The following is a 17,883-nucleotide window of genomic DNA, read 5'->3' as shown; positions in this document are numbered from 1 at the left end:
ATTACAGGGGTGAGCCACTGTGCCCAGCATTCTAAAAAATTTTTAAAGCTTAATGAATACTGTAATAGGGATTGAAAGCGAACTTCTATCCTTGGGTGAATCTGAGCCAAATACTCATTTTCTATCACTGGTTCTACTGCAGAAGTTTTCTATGCAGTCTTCCTGCTCCCACTCTTGTCTCCTCTTCACAGAGGAGCCAAGATGTAAATCAGATAGCATCACTTACCTGCTCAAAACCCTATGATGGCTTTCCATAATACCTGGAATAAAATCCTAATCCGTGCTGTGATATACAAAGCCCTCCATGATCTGGTCGTTCTTCTCCTACTGCTCATCTCCTATCACCCTTCCTGTATTCTCTCTTTGCTTGCCACAGTGGCCTCTTGTTCCTCAGACATTCCAGTTGTAGGGTGCACAATATGTAATTATTTTGCTTAGAAAGTTTTCTCTCATATATTTGCCTTGCTTCTTTCTTTATATCTGTCAGGTATTTGTTCAAATGTCATCGCCTAGGAGAGATCTTCCTTTATACCTCAATTTATTGTGGCCTCTTCCTCATCCCTTTTTTAACTCCTTACCTTACTTAATTTTTAATAGCACTTATTACTGAGCATCATACTATTTATACACTTACTTATTTATTCACTGTCAGTTTTTATCTGTTAATACATTTTTATTTTAAAACAGTCTTAAATTTTCAAAAGTTGCATGTTCAGGGCAGGCCTTTCACTTGTCTTATTCATTCTGTACCTCCATTGTCTACAATAGTCTGGGCAATAAGTTAGTGAGTAAATAAATAAGCTAAAATGTGTGTGTGTGTGTTTGTGTGTGTGTGTGTGTGTGTGTGTGTGTTTCAGATGGAGCTTTGCGCTTTGCTCCTGTTGCCCAGGCTGGAGTGCAATGGCACGATCTTGGCTCCCACAACCTCTGCCTCCCGAGTTCAAGCAGTTCTGCTTCAGCTTCCCGAGTAACTGGAATTACAGGCATGCACCACCACACCTGGCTAATTTTATAGTTTTAGTAGAGACAGAGTTTCCCCATGTTGGCCAGGCTGGTCTTGAACTACTAACTTCAGGTGATCCACTCACCTTGGCCTCCCAAAGTGCTGGGATTACAGGCATGAACCACCGCCAAATGTGGTTATTTTAATTAAGCACAAGTTCTGTGTAAGCCAACAGTGGGGTTATCAGACATGCTGACACATACTTAGATTCCATTACTAGAAATTCAGTACCTTAAATAAAGGAAAGAAAGAATAGTTCCATTTTGGCACTGTCTTGTCAACCCATTTCTAAAGCTATTTGTTCAGTCCTGATTATCACATTTTCAGATGGTCATGGAAATATTGAGTTTGTACAAATGAATGCAGTCAATTATAATATGTTTAGAAAGCATGGCTTGAACATGATTAAGGTAATTGGGCATGATTGTCCTAAAAAGGACCTACGGAGGTCTTCATACATAGGTGTCTTTAAATCTTTTATTCATTCAAATTATTTAATAACTTTGATATCCTATTATGTGCAGGCACTGTGCTAAGTCCTGGAAATGAAGTGAGTTAACACATAAAGGAGAGAAAAATTGCTTGGACTAGACTACTTGCTTCTAAGAGTGTTATTGGCTCCAACTGGTGGATGTTTTGGTTGTGCAGATTTTGATTCAGCACATGGAAACACATTATAATAATAATCATACTGTTAATGGAATATTTAAAACTCATATTAGGTTCTGTTAGACAGTAGAAATACCTAAGCAGTGACTACTTATTTATCTTTCCTAGATCTTAGAGGAAAGATTCTTTATTAGAAAAAATAAATACTGGACCAATTGCCTCTATATTTCTAAATATAAATCTAAAATTCTAAGATTCTTGAGGATTGCAGGTTTCACGCAGATGATAACATAAGCCACTAAATAGAATAATCCTGAAATACTACTTAGAAAAATGCCATGTTTTTTAAGGGAATATAATTGTTAACCAGTGTTTTCTTTGTGTGGCATTCTGACAGCCTCAGGTGCATGACATATTTTAGCAGAGATTAGATTAACTATTGTTAGAATTCTTTACAAGGAAGTAGAGGAAGTCTAAGACTTGATTTACAATCTGTCTCCTTCTCATAAAAATAATGAATGACAGAGAAAAAAAGAAATACCTTAAAATACTCTATTCATGCTCTGATTAGAGCTGCAGTTCCCTCTTCAAATGGGAAAAATAACTGCAAAAGATAATAACTTGAATTAGTGTCCAATTCTTTAACGTCCACTCTTACACAAGATGCCAAAAAGTGTAGGAGAAAATACTAGGCATTTATACAGTTATGTTTTAAAGAATTTGGAGGCAGTAGGGAAGGAAAATAGGCCATATGACTGAAAAGTATGAATGGAAAGAGTGGTTTTTTTTTTTTTTTTTTTTTTTTCTGAGACAGAGTCTCGCTCTGTTGCCCAGGCTAGAGTGCTTGCAGTAGTGCAATCTCACCTCTACCTCCTGGGTTCAAGTGATTCTCCTGCATCAGCCTCCCAAGGAGCCAAGATTACAGTCATGCACCATCATGCCCGGCTAATTTTTCTATTTTTAGTAGAGACAGGGTTTCACCATATTGGCCAGGGTGGTCTCGAACTCCTGACCTCAAGATCTGCCTGCCTTGGCCTCCCAAAGTGTTGGGATTACAGGTGTGAGCCACTGAACCTAACCAAAGGTGTGTATTTTGATGCTCATTCTTTTTATATTGATGAGGAGCTCATCAGGAAATAGGAAGCAGGTACCCTCCAAGGAGTAACTGAAGAGGTTTTTTTTTAAAATTTTTATTTTTTTAATGAAACTGATTATTTATAGAGGGGTAGGCAGGAATCAAAGGATGGTAAAGTGTGCAGTGTTGACAACAGCAAGAACCTATTGCCACCCCTAGGCTGAAAAAGAAAGGGAGGGAAACTATTATTAGAACCAAGGAAGAACTGTTACTATGCCTGAGATCCTTCCTAAGAGGGCCTGTGGTCTTAGATAGATGAATTCAGTGACTACTAAACTGTAGCCAAACAGAGAGGAAGCAGGAGAATAAACACTTCAAATTCTTTCTTTTCTATGATCTCCTAGTCATTCTTCTCACTAGCTAAACTTATTTGCAAGTCAGAGGGTAAGGAGGCCTGGCTGATATAATTTATAAAGATCAGCATTTTGGGACCTGAAGCTTCTTTGAGCCTTACTCCCCTGCTCATCTCTGCAATGGCTTCCCATTTCACTCAGAGTAACAGACAAAAGTATGGTAAATATATAGTTATATAGTGTAAATATATGCCATAAAATATGGTATAAAGCATAATAATAATGTCTGACTTCAGGGTTTAAAATCTATATAGAATCATAATATTGGATACTATTAGCAAAATTTTAAAAGTAAGTGGTTGGAGTTGGAGTATTTTAGAATCTTTGCATTGTTCAGGAGGAAGGTAAAAATATCTATTCATTTTAGACATTGGAAAATTTGGTATGTTTGCTAAATTATTCAACATGACCACTGAACAAATGGACAGACTTTAATTTCCAAAACAGTAGAAAGACCAAACAATGGATTGAATAATAAGAGCACCTTAATAAACTTTTAACAAAAAATGGCAAAGGGAGAAGCAGGGGAATTAAAGAGGCAGGAAAACTAGTAAGGAAAACATAAAATTGTGAAATTCACATGTATGTGTATACATGCATCATGACATATGTAAATGGACTAGTCTTTCCAGTTACAGAAATATAGATCAAAATTGAATTTAAAAATTCAGCTAAATGATATGAGAGTCATATCTAACTCAAAAATACAGAGTATTGAAAAGGAACAGATGGAAAAACATATACCATGCAAATACCAACCACAAGAAAACTGATACAGCTCTATAAATATTAGCCCAAACAGATTTCAAAGTAAAAAGTATTACTATGGATGAATAGATCTACATAACATATAATATTCCAAACTGAAGAATGTACATTGCTTTTTTAGACCTTGCTAAATCAATAGTTGGATGAACGCGTATAACCATAAGTATGTACAGTAGAAGAGAAAAAGATGCTGAATGAGTTAAGTCTCTAACTTAAGATGTTAGTAAAGGAACAAACTAAATTCAAAGAATGACAGAAGGAAATTAATATATATATATAAATGCAGAATTGATTAAATAGAAAACAGAAATACTAGTCAAAAACCATATAGCTTATTTTTGATAAGAATAAGAAAATTTACAAACTTCTGCCAGGATTAATGAAGAAAGAAAGAGAAAGTATAAATAAGCAATAAATAAGAGACACAATTACAGATGCCAGCAAGTTTAAAATGGACAAATTGCTAGAAAAATAATAGCAAAACTAAGTCAAGAAACACAACAGTGGTCCTATAACCATTACAAATGTTTAATCATTCAATGTAGAAATTCTTCCTGCAAAGAAAATGCAAGACCCAGATGATTTACCCAGCACTGCAGTAGCTGATTAATCTTTCACAAATCGTCCCCAAATTCTCCAACCTATTTTATGTGGCAAATATGACCTGAATAAGCATACTAAGGACAGAATAAGAAAGGATAATCACAGGACAACCTCACTTGTGAATATGGATATAAAAATCATAAACATGTTATTAGCAAACGAAACCAACAATGCACAATATTGCTATGTCATGACTAAGTTTGATTATTTTAGAATTGTAAGGTTGTTTCGACATTGGAAACATCTAATAATGAAATTCACCACATTAACATGTAAAAGATGAAACAACATAATCATGTCAGCAGATGGAGAAAATAGATTTAATAAAATTCAACAATTTATGATAAAAACTCTTACCAAAATAGATATCAAAGTGAATTTCCTAACCTAATAAAGAGTATTACAAAATAGCAAGGCCTTACTCACGAAACACTATGCAGACAAGTTTGCCCGTTTTCATGACTTCTATTTGGTATTGTCATAGGAGACTTAGCCAGTGCATAGGTCTGGCTTTAGCCAGTGCCTAGGCTGGTCTAGCCTAGACAGCTAAAGCAAAAGAAGCTGTAGGGATTATGGCCAGGCATGGTGGCTCACTGAGGTCAGGAGTTCAAGACCAGCCTGGCCAACATGTCTACTAAAAATAAAAATAAAAAAATTCAGCTGGGTGTGGTGGTACAGGTCTGTAATCCCAACTACTAGGGAGCCTGAGGCAGGAGATTCTTTGAACCTGGGGGGCGGAGGTTGCAGTGAGCTGAGATCGTGCCACTGCACTCCAGCCTGGGCAACAACAGAGAAACTGTCTCAAAAACAAACGAACAAATTATAGGGATTATAATCAAAGAAGCAAAACTACCATTCTCAGATGATATATTTTTCTGCCTAGAAAGAACCCAGAATAATCTACAGACATATTACTGAACTAAACAAGAATGTTTATCAGGGTGCCAACTGTTTTTAAATAAACTGCAACAAACAGTAAGAAAATACAATGATATGAAAGAAAAGATGACAAGTCCTCAATTTTTAAACTTAGTGAAGGAGCACAGGTGGCTAGCTCTCTTGCCCAAGATCAGCCCTATAGAAACCACAAAAAATGAAGCAAGCATAGATTAGAGTAACTAACATACAATTTGAGGAATATTCCTGGCAAGACCAAAGCTACTAGTTGCGTGGTGGTAGACTGAGCCACAGTCAGCAGGTGCAGTGGTGGGATTATATTTTTTCGGGAAAGCTTTTAAATTCACTTCTTACCTCTCTCTCATATTGCTTGAGAGGATTGTTGCTCACTCAGTTTCCCCTGAGACAAAAATCAGCAGTGGCTGGTCATGCTTGGCTTTCATGAGGAGGTATTGTGGCAGTACCATGGCACTGCTGGGAATAAAGAGCTGATGACAATAATTGCAGCTGTCCCAGAATCTCTTGGGGGAACTTCTCCACTGCTACTCACCCAAGCCATAGCACTGATTCTTCAAAGTGGTTCTAGGCATGGCTATAGGAGAGCCTGGTGAAGAGGTAGTAGTGGTGGTTGGTGGAGAAAATGAGGGTGGTGGTGAATCACCTCACCTTTCCCTTGTTCTTTCCATATGGAATTGCCACTGCATACATGCTGGACCTTCTAGCTGTATCTTCTGTGCCTTTTACTCTTTCATATTTTTTATTCCTTTATATCTCCATATTGATTTGTGCCTTTGTTAAATCTTGATCTATCTTCCCATAGGTGATTTTGTCTTTAGCATTTATTCTAAACAAATGCTGTTTACTCCTTTTTTGACTAATTTCAAAAATGATTTTTCATTTCTGGAAGTCCTAATTAGTTCTTTTTCAAATGTGCATTTTTATCATAATATTTTGTTTTGTCTTATGGCTTTGATTTTTCTTTTGACAACATGTAGCTTAAGGGAAATTTTATCTTCGTTATTATAGCTGTTTCAGAATAGCTTTAGATAGGTAGGAAACAAATTTGAAATGCAATGTAAAAAAATGGCACTTAGCAAGCAATTGTCTTTTCAACCTTAACCATGGAGCTTCTTCCATAGATTGCATTATGTTTTATTATGGTAAGTTAAAATAGCAGTGTTCTGGGTTTAACAAGGATTAAAGTTCCTGTCTAATGTTCATGTAACTAACTGCACATTTACCTACATAATAGCTGTTGGTCACAGTTTTAATGATGGTCTTTCAGCCAGAAAACAGGGCTGCAGTTCTTACAGTAGTCCTTGAATAACAACATTACATTCAACGTCTTTTCATTATTGTGTAAATGAGAAAAAAAATGACTCCAGGTGGGTGCCCCGTCTGTGCGGAATTTGCAGATTTTCCCCAAGTCTGTTTGGGTTTTCTCTGGGTACTACAGTTTTCTCCCACATCCCAAATACATGCAGTACATGTTAGGTTTATCGGCTTGTCTAAATGATCCTACTTTTGAGCAAGTGCTGTGTGTGTGTGTGTGAGAGAGAGAGAGAGAGAGAGTGTGTGTGTGTGTGTGTGTGTGTGTGTGTGTGCACGCGTGCTCATGCTGAAATGGGATAATGGGATGGCATATTGTCCAGGGTTAGTTCCTCCCTTGTGCCCTGAGCTTCTGGGATGGCCTCTGGCAATCTGTGCCCCTGAACTGGAATAAACAGGTAAATAATTATTTTGCTTTATTTTTCTTAAATGTATGTATATCTCACATGTATTTCAGTGTTTGATATTAGGAGTGTTTTTGTCTTCATTTAGAAGTTTGGTGATATTTCTGTAACTAGAAATAAGCCATAAGAACTTAAATCTTGTTTACATCAATTAGCTTATGATAAAATTGGTTTTATTATACTACATCATTTCTCTTAAAGTCACAGTTTCCAAGAACCTATCAAGAATGTTATGTGAGGACTTACTGTGTACTAGTTCAAATATCACTGGGCTGGTGTTAAAACTACCTCCTCACTCGGCAGTGTGGGGCTTTTGAGACTCAGCTCTCAGCAAGCCTCGCAGATTGGTTCCTTCAATTGGCTGCTTCAGATTCCATGCAACTGACAAGTTTTCAGAGAGGAAGGCCTTTTAACTGAAAGCTGCAATCAAAATTGTTCTTACATTACACAAAAACAGCATTTTAAGAGTGCAATAGTCATTTAAATTGAGTACTACATCCTGTAACCTTTTCCAGCTGGACTACATTAAATATGTAACATCCCCGGGAGCAATTTTTGAGAACAGCACTGGGCTTTACCCGGACTACTGAATCATTAGAACACATGTGAAAAGATTCCACAATCCTTCCATCTGACCCTTTGGCGATAAATGGCCAACTCGTGGCAACTTGTATTGAAGTCTATTTCTAAAAAAAATGTACACCAACTTGGTCTACCCTTAGGCATTTTCCTGTGTGCTTGTAAACATTGACATGTGTTCCTGGATTTATATAATATCCACATTCTCCTTTGAGCCTGCTGATGCCAATTTCTTATTCTTTTACCTGCATAATAGCTTAATGTTAATGACTTGAAAACTTCAGTTCTGTGGATTTAAAGAGGGGAGTATAAGTTGATTGCCCTTTAATTATTGAACTTTTAAATATTCCTCTTTTGTCTGTTTTCCATAGTTACAGCTTAGAGGAAATCTATTTGCAGACATTTTTTCTTTCTAGAAGTCTTCTTTATTACTTAGAGTGTAGAATTCCATATTTAATATGTATTTCTAAACATATACTCAAAATGAACAAAGCAGTCACGTAAATACTAGACTTGGATCAATAAAATACTATGAATGTAGTATATATGGATTTCAGCCTAGTTTTTGATATTTCTGTTGTAAGAAGGTGAAATATGGCCAGTCACCAAGGACAGCAAAATGCATTAGACCTCTTAGTGGTGGTTAACAACCTCCTATTCCCTTTCTAGGTTATTGTCGGGTTGATTCTCTAATAATCTCTTGTCTCCTGCTCTCCCACCAATTCCTTACTCTTCTTTTTGTTACACTCTTACAGTCTTATTTCAAAGAATTTCTTACTTAAATTATTAGAAATAAAAAACAAGGCTGGGTGTGGTGGCTCACGCCTGTAATCCCAGTTAGACTCTTACAGTCTTATTTCAAACAATTTCTTACTTAAATTATTAGAAGTGAAAAACAAAGCCAGGTGCAGTGACTGATGCCTGTTTAAAAAAAAAAAAGAAAGAAAGAAAGAAAGAAAGAAAAAAAAAAATTAGCCAGGTGTGGTGGCGCATGCCTGTAATCTGAGCTACTTGGAAGGCTGAGACAGGAGAATCGCTTGTACCTGGGAAGCGGAGGCTGCAGTGAGCCGAGATCACACCATTGCACTCCAGCCTGGGCAACAAGAGCAAAACTTTGTCTTAAACAAAAACAAAACAAAACAAAAAAAGAAGCACAACATGTAAAAATACAAAGGAGTATTACTGAACTGTAGGATGGCTCAGGAGAAAGTGTACACAGTGAAACAGAGAGAAAAAAATGGAATATGAAGATAAAAGTGTAAGAGGCACATGGGATGTGGTGAAAAGTGCCAATATAGATATAACTGGAGACAGAAAAGGAATAATTGATTAATTATTTTCATATGCCTTGATATTTTTAATATTTTATAATTTTACTTGGTATAAGATATGAGATGAGTGATTGGCTTATTTTAAGAAATCATTCATTTTTCTAATATTATTGTATTTGTGATTTGAAATTCCATCTTTATCATGTATTAATTATTATATATTTTTGTGTTTCAGAGTTTCTCTTCAGTTTCATTGACCCACATATGTAATCCAGCAATGGTTGGATTTTTAATTAAAGTGGTTTTAGGTTTTACTATTCAAAAGAACAAATCCATTCTTATTATTCTTCCCTGTCAAGAGATTCTTGACTTTTATTATATATTTGTTCTCTGAAACAATCTTTAAAGTCATTTTGTCAATATACAAATATACTGTTGGAATTTTTATTGTAATGATATTAACCTTAAAGACTCGTTTGAGGAAAATTGTAATTTTGAAACTATGAGCATTCCTATAAAGGAACATGGTATAACTTTCTATTTAGTATTCATTTTATCCCTAAGTAAAGTATTGTAATTCCTTTTTTTATACACTCTATATATTTTCATTAAATCTCTTTCTAAGTATTGTATATATTTTATTGCTATATAAAATTTAATGTTATTTCCATAATATTTTCAAACTGGTTATTTCTGGTATATCGGAAAGGTATTCGTTTTTTAATAACTTGTAACTTGTCACCCTATTGAATCTCTTACTAGTTTTGTTTTTACATGACTCTCTTGTAATGTCAAAAAAAATCATATCATTTGCAACTAATTGCAATTTTGTCTCTGTAAGATGTAAATCTCTTGAGGCTTTTATTTATCATGTGGCATTTTCTAGAACTTCCGAGACAATATTGAATAAAAGTAATAATCGTTAGCTCTGTATTCCTTATAAATTCCCTCATTTGCTATTCAAAAGATTTATTAAGTGCCTGCTATATTCCAGTCTATAAGGTTAATGCAATTCCAATAAAAATTTCAACAATTTTTTTATATTGACAAAATGGCTTTAAAGGTCATTTCAAATAATAAATGCACAAGACCATGGAGAAACTTCACTGATTAAAATGCACAAAGTCCTTGCAGTCACACTTGCATTATCTTCAAATGAACATATTCCAGCAAATGGAGACCATCAACAAATATATAAACAAATAAGTACAGTTTTGCAAAGTAATAAATGATAAGGTTATGAAGAAAATAAAGTTGAGAAATGCAATAGAAAAGGACTATGGACTGGGAATGCTACTATAAAATTGAGAAATACCTTTCAGAGGAGGAGACTTCTGAGATGAAATTTATAAGGGGAAGAGGCCATCATACAAATCTGGTGGAAGAATATTGCTAGAAAAAGCAGTAAATGCAAGTATTCTCTGATAGAACAAGCACATCATGTTCAAGGGACAAGAAGGTGACTGTGGCTAGAATGTGGTTGGTGTGTGTGAAAAAGGTAAACTTTGAGGTAAAAAAGGTAGAATGCAGGTGCTCTACTAACTACAAAATGAAACCACTGGAGAATTTCGAGCAAGAGAAAGATATGTAATTTGGGCTTTAATACTTTGGCTGGCTGGGCACTGTGACTCACGCCTGTAATCCCAGCACTTTGGGAGGATGAGGCAGGTTGATCATGAGGTCAGGAGATCAAGACCATCCTGGCCAATATGGTGAAACCCCATCTCAACCGAAAATACCAAATTTAGCTGGGCGTGGTGGTGCATGCCTGTAGTCCCAGCTACTGGGACTGAGGCAGGAGAATTGGGAGGCTGAGGCAGGAGAATTGCTTGAACCCAGGAGTGGAGGCTATAGTGAGCCAAGATTGCACCACTGCACTCCAGCCTGTGTGACAGAGCGAGTCTGTCAGAAAGAAAGAAGGAAAGAGAAAGAAAGAAAGAAAAAAAAGAAAGAAAGAAAAGAAAAGAAAGAAAAACGGTTGGTTGGAATGGCAACAGAGGATTGAGAATGGAAACAGGGAAACTAATTTGAAGTTTTGGTAATTATCTATCTGATTGCAAGGAATTGGTGGCTTGAGCCAGGTAGTAAGCAGTGCTAATGTGAACAATGAATGGTCAGACCCATCATATATTTTGGCAGTAGTGCCAATGAGACTTGCTGATCCATGGCTCGTCACATTAGTAGATGGAAAATTAGGGTAAAAGTATGGAAGACGTTTCAATCCCTGTCCTGAGAAACTGGTTGGACAGTGTCACCATTTACTGAGAATGGGGTGGAGGGGGACTCGAGGAGAAGCAGATTTTAAGAGCAAAAGCCAATAGTGGTGTTTATCACAGATTTTAAGTAGCAAAATAGAAAGATGGAGAAGACTATGAGTCATCAGCATACAGATGATCTTTAAGCCATGGTACTGGATGAAGTTACCTGGGGCGTGAGTACAAAGAGCAGAAAGATGTATTGAAAGACAACCCTTAGAAGTTGTGAAGATGAAGAGAAGCCAGCAAAAGAGAATAAGGAGAAGCTAGTGAGAAAGAAAAATTAGGAGCATCTGGCACTGTGCTAGGCACTAGAGATGCGATGGTGAGCAAAATCCAAATTGGGGCTCCTATTCTCATGAGTGCTTTATAGTCTAAATGTATCTTAAATAATTATGCTAATGTGTCTAATATTTCACCATTAAGTATAACGATGTGGGTGGATGTCTTTTTTTTTATTTTTAAAACTTTAAGCATGTACCCTCCTATTTTTAATTTACAAGGAGATTTTATTATTTTAAAATCATGAATGCTTACTGAATTTTATCAGATTCCCTGTCAACTTCTACCAGGCTGATCATACATTAATGGGCATCCAAAAGTTAAACGAATTTTATGTTTCTGAACGAAACCATTTTTGGTCATGGTGAATTACTTTAAAATCCTCTCATAGATTGGCTTTGCTATTAGTTTATTTCAGATGTTTTGCTTCTGGGCTTGTATGTGATTTGGCCTCAGTTTATGTTACTATCCTTTTTAGGATTTGGAATTATGATTTTGCAGCCTTCATGAAATAAATCGGAGGACTCATCTCTTTATGTTTTGGAGTAGCTTAAATTACACAGAAATTATTTTTTCTTCAATATTTAATAGATCATCCCCCCATTCTCTCATAAAACATTTGAATCCCAAACTTTTTCTTCCGTGAGTATTGTTTTAATTTTTTAAACCTTTGCTTGGTCATTTTTGCTCATTCATATTTTCCTTTGAAAAATTATCCATTTAATTAAGATTTTCAAATTCATTAGAATAAATATAGTAGTCATATGTTTTTAAAATATCCATTTTTGGTTTCTCTTTTCTCTTTCAGACTACCCAGAGGTTGGCGAGTTTACTGGTCCTTTAAAAGTACTAGCTCTTGGTTTTAATTTTCAGTTCCAGTCCTTGTTACTTTATTTAGCTTTCGAGTTAAAAAAAATTCTTTCTCTTACTTTATTTTATTTTGTTGTGATCTCTCCCTTTTTGAGTTGACTATGTAGTTCATTTCTTTTTCACATTTTTATATAGAAATAAAATACTTTAAGGCTATAGTCATCTGAGCACGCTTTCTAATGTTATTTTATTTCACAGATAGGCTCACTAGTACCATTAATTTGCAAAAAGTTTGCTTATGTAGTTTTGGTTCTATTTTAATTGCAGTTACTCCAAATTGAACTTTTACATTTCCAAGTGGCTACAATCTCTTATTCTTTGTTATTTGTGTTTAGTTCTTTAGAAGTTCTATGGCAGATTTATTAAGGTCCTATTTAATCATTATTTTTTGAAAATATCCTGTGCATTTTGGAAAAAGAAAAAGAAGAACATTCCTTGTTTGTAGAGTAGGGTGTGGTATTTTTCACACTGATACTGTAAGCTAATCTAATTATTTATAGTATTTAAGGTCACTGTTATCATTTTTCTCCTTATTTGATATGCCAATTTCTTTCTTGCTTTTTTGTTTTGTTTTATTTTGTTTTTTTTTGAGGCAGGGTCTCACTCTGTTGCCCAGGGTGGAATGCAGCAGTGCAGTCATGGCTCACTGCAGCCTTGACCTCCCAGGCTCAGGTGATCCTCTTACCTTGGCCTCCCACGTAGCTGGGGCTACAGGTACACCCCACCCTGCCTGGCTAATTTTTATATTTTTTGTAGAGATGAGGTCTCACTATGTTTCCCAGGCTGGTCTCGAACTCCTGGGGTCAAGGAATCCACCCACCGTGGCATCCGAAAGTGCTGGGATTACAGGTGTGAGCCACTGTACCCAGATGATCTTCTAATTTCTTAAAGGGTATATTAAATTCTTCCATGATAACTGTATTTTATTTTTAAAAGATTCCTTGTATTTGTAACATTTTTGCTTTATATATCTTGCAATACTCAACCCTAATTTTCAGTAGTTGACTACAAAAGGAAAATTGTGTTTACTTTTGGTTTTCACATTTAAGAAAAACAATATAAACTGGATTGTGGCTAAAGAAGAGTGATAAGAGTGGTCAAAGGACTCAAAGCTATGTCACTCGGTGACTAGTAAAGGGAACTGGGGACATTTGATCTGGATGTTGAATGGTTATAGCTGTTTTCCACAAGCTATTTTGAAGAGAGTTTAAACTTGTTCTGAATAACTTCAAAGAGCAGAACTAGAAAATGGAGAAATACTAAGTACACTGATTTTGGCTTAGTATAAGGAGAACGCCCAATTAAAATAGCTCCAAAATTGAATTGAAAGCTGCTGGATGTAGTGAAATTCCTATCATTGAGCGGGTCCAGGAAAGGCTAAATGACAACTTGCCAGGCTACTGTAGAAGAATTCAAGCATCAGCTCAAAGGTAGTATTAGATGGTTATCACTCTGTCTCTGAGGAGACTTGTACGTTGTCATCATGTTTCTCATTCACACTTTTTTGTATGTAAATCATTAGATATTTTAAAAGGCTCAATGTACCTAGGGTCGCTGGTCAAAGCTCTGTTGCCTCCTGTGTGCAACCCTTTGGGACAGCACACAAGGGCAAAACTTATACAAAACATCTCCATTTATTTAGCATAATTGGCAGAATGTGAACATCGTGGTCACTCTGAGTGTAGAATGTTAATGACAATGTTAAATTGGATTTAAAAACTGTCCAAATTCTCCTACTAATCAGGCAGCTCACAGACCTCAAAGCTGTATTTTTCATTATAAAAATCATATTCAGTTTACTTTCAAATGTGCCCTTTATTTTTTCATAGAATATCATTCTTTCCTTATAGTGTCTACTATGTATTTTAATACTTAAAATATTTTTCTATTAACTCAAAGATTTTACAGTCTATTCCTACTTTTGTGTATTTTATGAAGCTTTTCAAGATAGATTATTTCTTCTTGTTGTTTTGGTCTCATCTTTTTTTTCTTTTTTTTTGAGATGGAATTTCACTCTTGTTGCCCAGGCTGGAGTGCAATGGTGTGATCTCGGCTCACTGCAACCTCTGCCTCCCAGATTCAAATGATTCTCCTGCTTCAGCCTCCCAAGTAGCTGAGATTACAAGGATGCACCATCATGCCCAGCTAATATTTTTGTATTTAGTAGAGATGGTGTTTCACCATTTTGGCCAGATGGATCTTGAACTCTTGACCTCAGGTGATCCACCTCCCAAAGTGCTGGGATTACAGGTGTGCACCACTGCACCCAGGCTAATTATCTCACCGTCTTTAGCTGAGATTTCTCTATGGAGGAATTATTAATATGCCTGGGCTATTGAAACATATAAAGAGTGGTTTTCTGGTTGCTTCTGCTACTCACCCCAAGGATTTTACCAGTTCAGAGCTAATTTTATGTTACCATCTCAACTTGGAAAATCCACCATCACTAGGGAGGGCACATTTGGATTCAAAATCCATGTGTTACACTATCTTGAGGTCCCACTTTCTCATGAGATTTTTTTTTTTTTTTTTAATTTAGAGATAAAAAGCTGAGGCAGTTTTTTTATTTTGCCATTTTCCAGGGATGATGGTGGGGGTCTTAACTAGAGATACAGCTCTTCTCAAAAGTTCTAGTTTAATGAAGAGTGTCTCAACACTAAATTCTTGCCTTGTACCTATCCAAGCCTTCATTTCATATCTTCTTTTTAGATTAAAACTAAAGTTACATATCAAGAATATTTAATAAAATATTTCAAATCAATAATAAAAGCTAAACAGCACAATGTAAAAAATAGGCAAAATATTTGAACAGACACTTTACAAAAGGAGGTATATAAATGGTCTATGAAAAGATGCTCAACATCATTACTCATTATGGAAATGCAAATTAAAGTCACACCTACTAGAATGGCTAAAATTCAAAAAGGTGATAATAACAAAGGTTGGTAACTAGAAGACTCATTGCTGGTAGAATATGAAATGATATAAGTACCTTAGAAAACAGTTTGTTAGAAAGGTAAATGTACACTTACATATAACTCAGCAATCTCATTCCTTGGTATTCTTTTCAAGATAAAAACATCTAACTTTACAGAAAACTTTATGTGTAATAGATAAAAACTGGAAACAACCCAAATGTTCATCATCTGGTGAATGGATAAACAATGTATCATGTATTCCTATAATGGAATATTACTCAGCAATAAAAATAATGGACTACTGATGCATTCTTGATTGATGAATTTAAAAACACATGCTAAGTGAAAGAAGCTGGACACAAAAGCAAAAGAAGCCAGACATGCTGTATAACTCCATTTATATAATTCTAGAAAAGGCAAAGTTAGGTTGTAGTGATATAAGGCAGATCAGTGGTTGTCTGGGCTGAGGATGGCAAGAGGAATTGATTGGTAGGAGGAGATGGGCACTTTTTGGGAAGTTGGAAATGCTCTATCTTGAATGTGATGGCAACTAGAGTGTACATTTACCAAAATACATTGGATGGTACCCCAGAATTTATATATAAACAATGTAGTATCATAATTTATATATAATTAATCATATAATTATAATTATATATTATATGTTGAGATATGTAATTATAATTATATGTTATACATTGAGATATTATATAATATATATAATTGAGTTATATATATTATATAATATCTCAATGTATAACATATAATCTAAATATAATAATCTGAATATAATATATTCAGATATATATAATTATAATTATATATCTCAATATATAATATATATTCATATATTATATATTCATATATATCAATAATGATTGGAGTATGATATATCTATATATAATATATAGATATTAATTTAATTATATATTTAGATATAATTATATTGAGATACATAATTATAATTATATATCTCAATATATAATATAATTAAATTAAATTAGTATCATATCTATATATATTATAGATATATGATATATATAGAGATATATATCTCAATATATAATATAATTAAATTAATATCTATATTATATATAGATATATCATACTCCAATTATTATGATACTCCAATATAATATATAATATATAGATATTATAATTATATCTTAACATATATAATTATAAGATAAATTATATATTTAATTATATATAATTATATATAATAAATTATAATTACATTGAAATTATATCTCAATATACTTGATTATAAATATAAAACAAAAAAATATATACTTTTATTTTTAATATCATCCCCCAGGATGGCTGCCATATTGTGAAAATTTTGCTTTGAGAATTTGTGAGGTTTCTACTATGCTTACAATACTTTGACTTTGAAATCCACATTTCTAGCATATAAAAATTTATTTTTTTCTTGTGAACTGACTACATAGTTTTAAATGTTTAATTTTTGTTGAGTATTGCTAGTTGTTATTGCAAAAGCAATTTCACATTAGCCATGTTGTAGTTTAGAAATTGCAGGGCCGGGCGCGGTGGCTCACGCCTGAAATCCCAGCACTTTGGGAGGCTGAGGCGGGTGGATCACCAGGTCAAGAGATCGAGACCATCCTGGTCAACATGGTGAAACCCCGTCTCTACTAAAAACACAAAAAATTAGCTGGGCATGGTGGCACGTGCCTGTAATCCCAGCTACTCAGGAGGCTGAGGCAGGAGAATTGCCTGAACCCAGGAGGCGGAGGTTGCAGTGAGCTGAGATCGTGCCATTGCACTCCAGCCTGGGTAACAAGAGTGAAACTCCGCCTCAAAAAAAAAAAAAAAAAAAAAAAAACAATCAAAATAAAAAGAAATTGCAGAGTTCTGTGCAATTTTGTCTTTGTTTTACTAAATGGTGAATTTATTATGAGAATTAACTTCTGCTCTTGAAAGATATCCTAGCTGATGAATATTTGATGTTTGAGGAATACAAAGAAGACACTAATATTTAGTTTGTGTTTATTGTATGTTGGGCACTATTCTAGATGCCTTTATATCTGTTGGCTAGTTCAATTCTCATGCCAACATTGAAACTGAATATTTTTGTCTACATTTTATATGTGGGAAAACTGACATTAATAGATTAACTTGCTTTGGTTCCTGCTGGCAACAAATTGCAATCTGGAATGCAAAGCAAGCCTTCCATTTCCAGGTCCAGTTGCCTTTGTTTAAGGTTGCAAAAGTATCATGCCCTTAACTTTTATCTATGGTTTGAAAATATAAATAGAAACATAACATACAACAGATTGCTAGAACTTACTCATCTTGCATAATTAGAATTTAAACCCATTGAGCAACAACTTTTTTCCCACTCCATACAACCCCTGGAAAAAACCAACCACCGTTCTATTCTCTGCTACTGTGAATTTGACTATTTTTGATACTTTGCTTAAATGGAATCATGTGTATGTGTACATCTATGACTGGCTTATTTCACTTAGAATAATGTCCTACAGGTTCATCCATTGTTTGGTAAGATTTCCTTCTTTTTAAAGGCCGAATAATATTCTATTGTATGTATGTATATAATGTATTTTATTTCTCCATTTATCTGAT

At 34.7% G+C, this 17,883-nt stretch overlaps 1 long non-coding RNA gene across 3 annotated transcripts in view; it reads left to right on the top strand.

Annotated features, from left to right (window-relative positions):
- Positions 1-17,883, top strand: part of LOC141582777 (uncharacterized) — a 1,185,669-nt gene that overhangs the window by 234,854 nt on the left and 932,932 nt on the right. The window lies entirely within an intron of this gene.

This window comes from Saimiri boliviensis, chromosome X (assembly GCF_048565385.1).
Source record: "Saimiri boliviensis isolate mSaiBol1 chromosome X, mSaiBol1.pri, whole genome shotgun sequence".
NCBI lineage: Eukaryota > Metazoa > Chordata > Mammalia > Primates > Cebidae > Saimiri > Saimiri boliviensis.
Note: the sequence above shows the minus strand (reverse complement) of the source record. Positions and strands in the feature narration are given on the sequence as shown.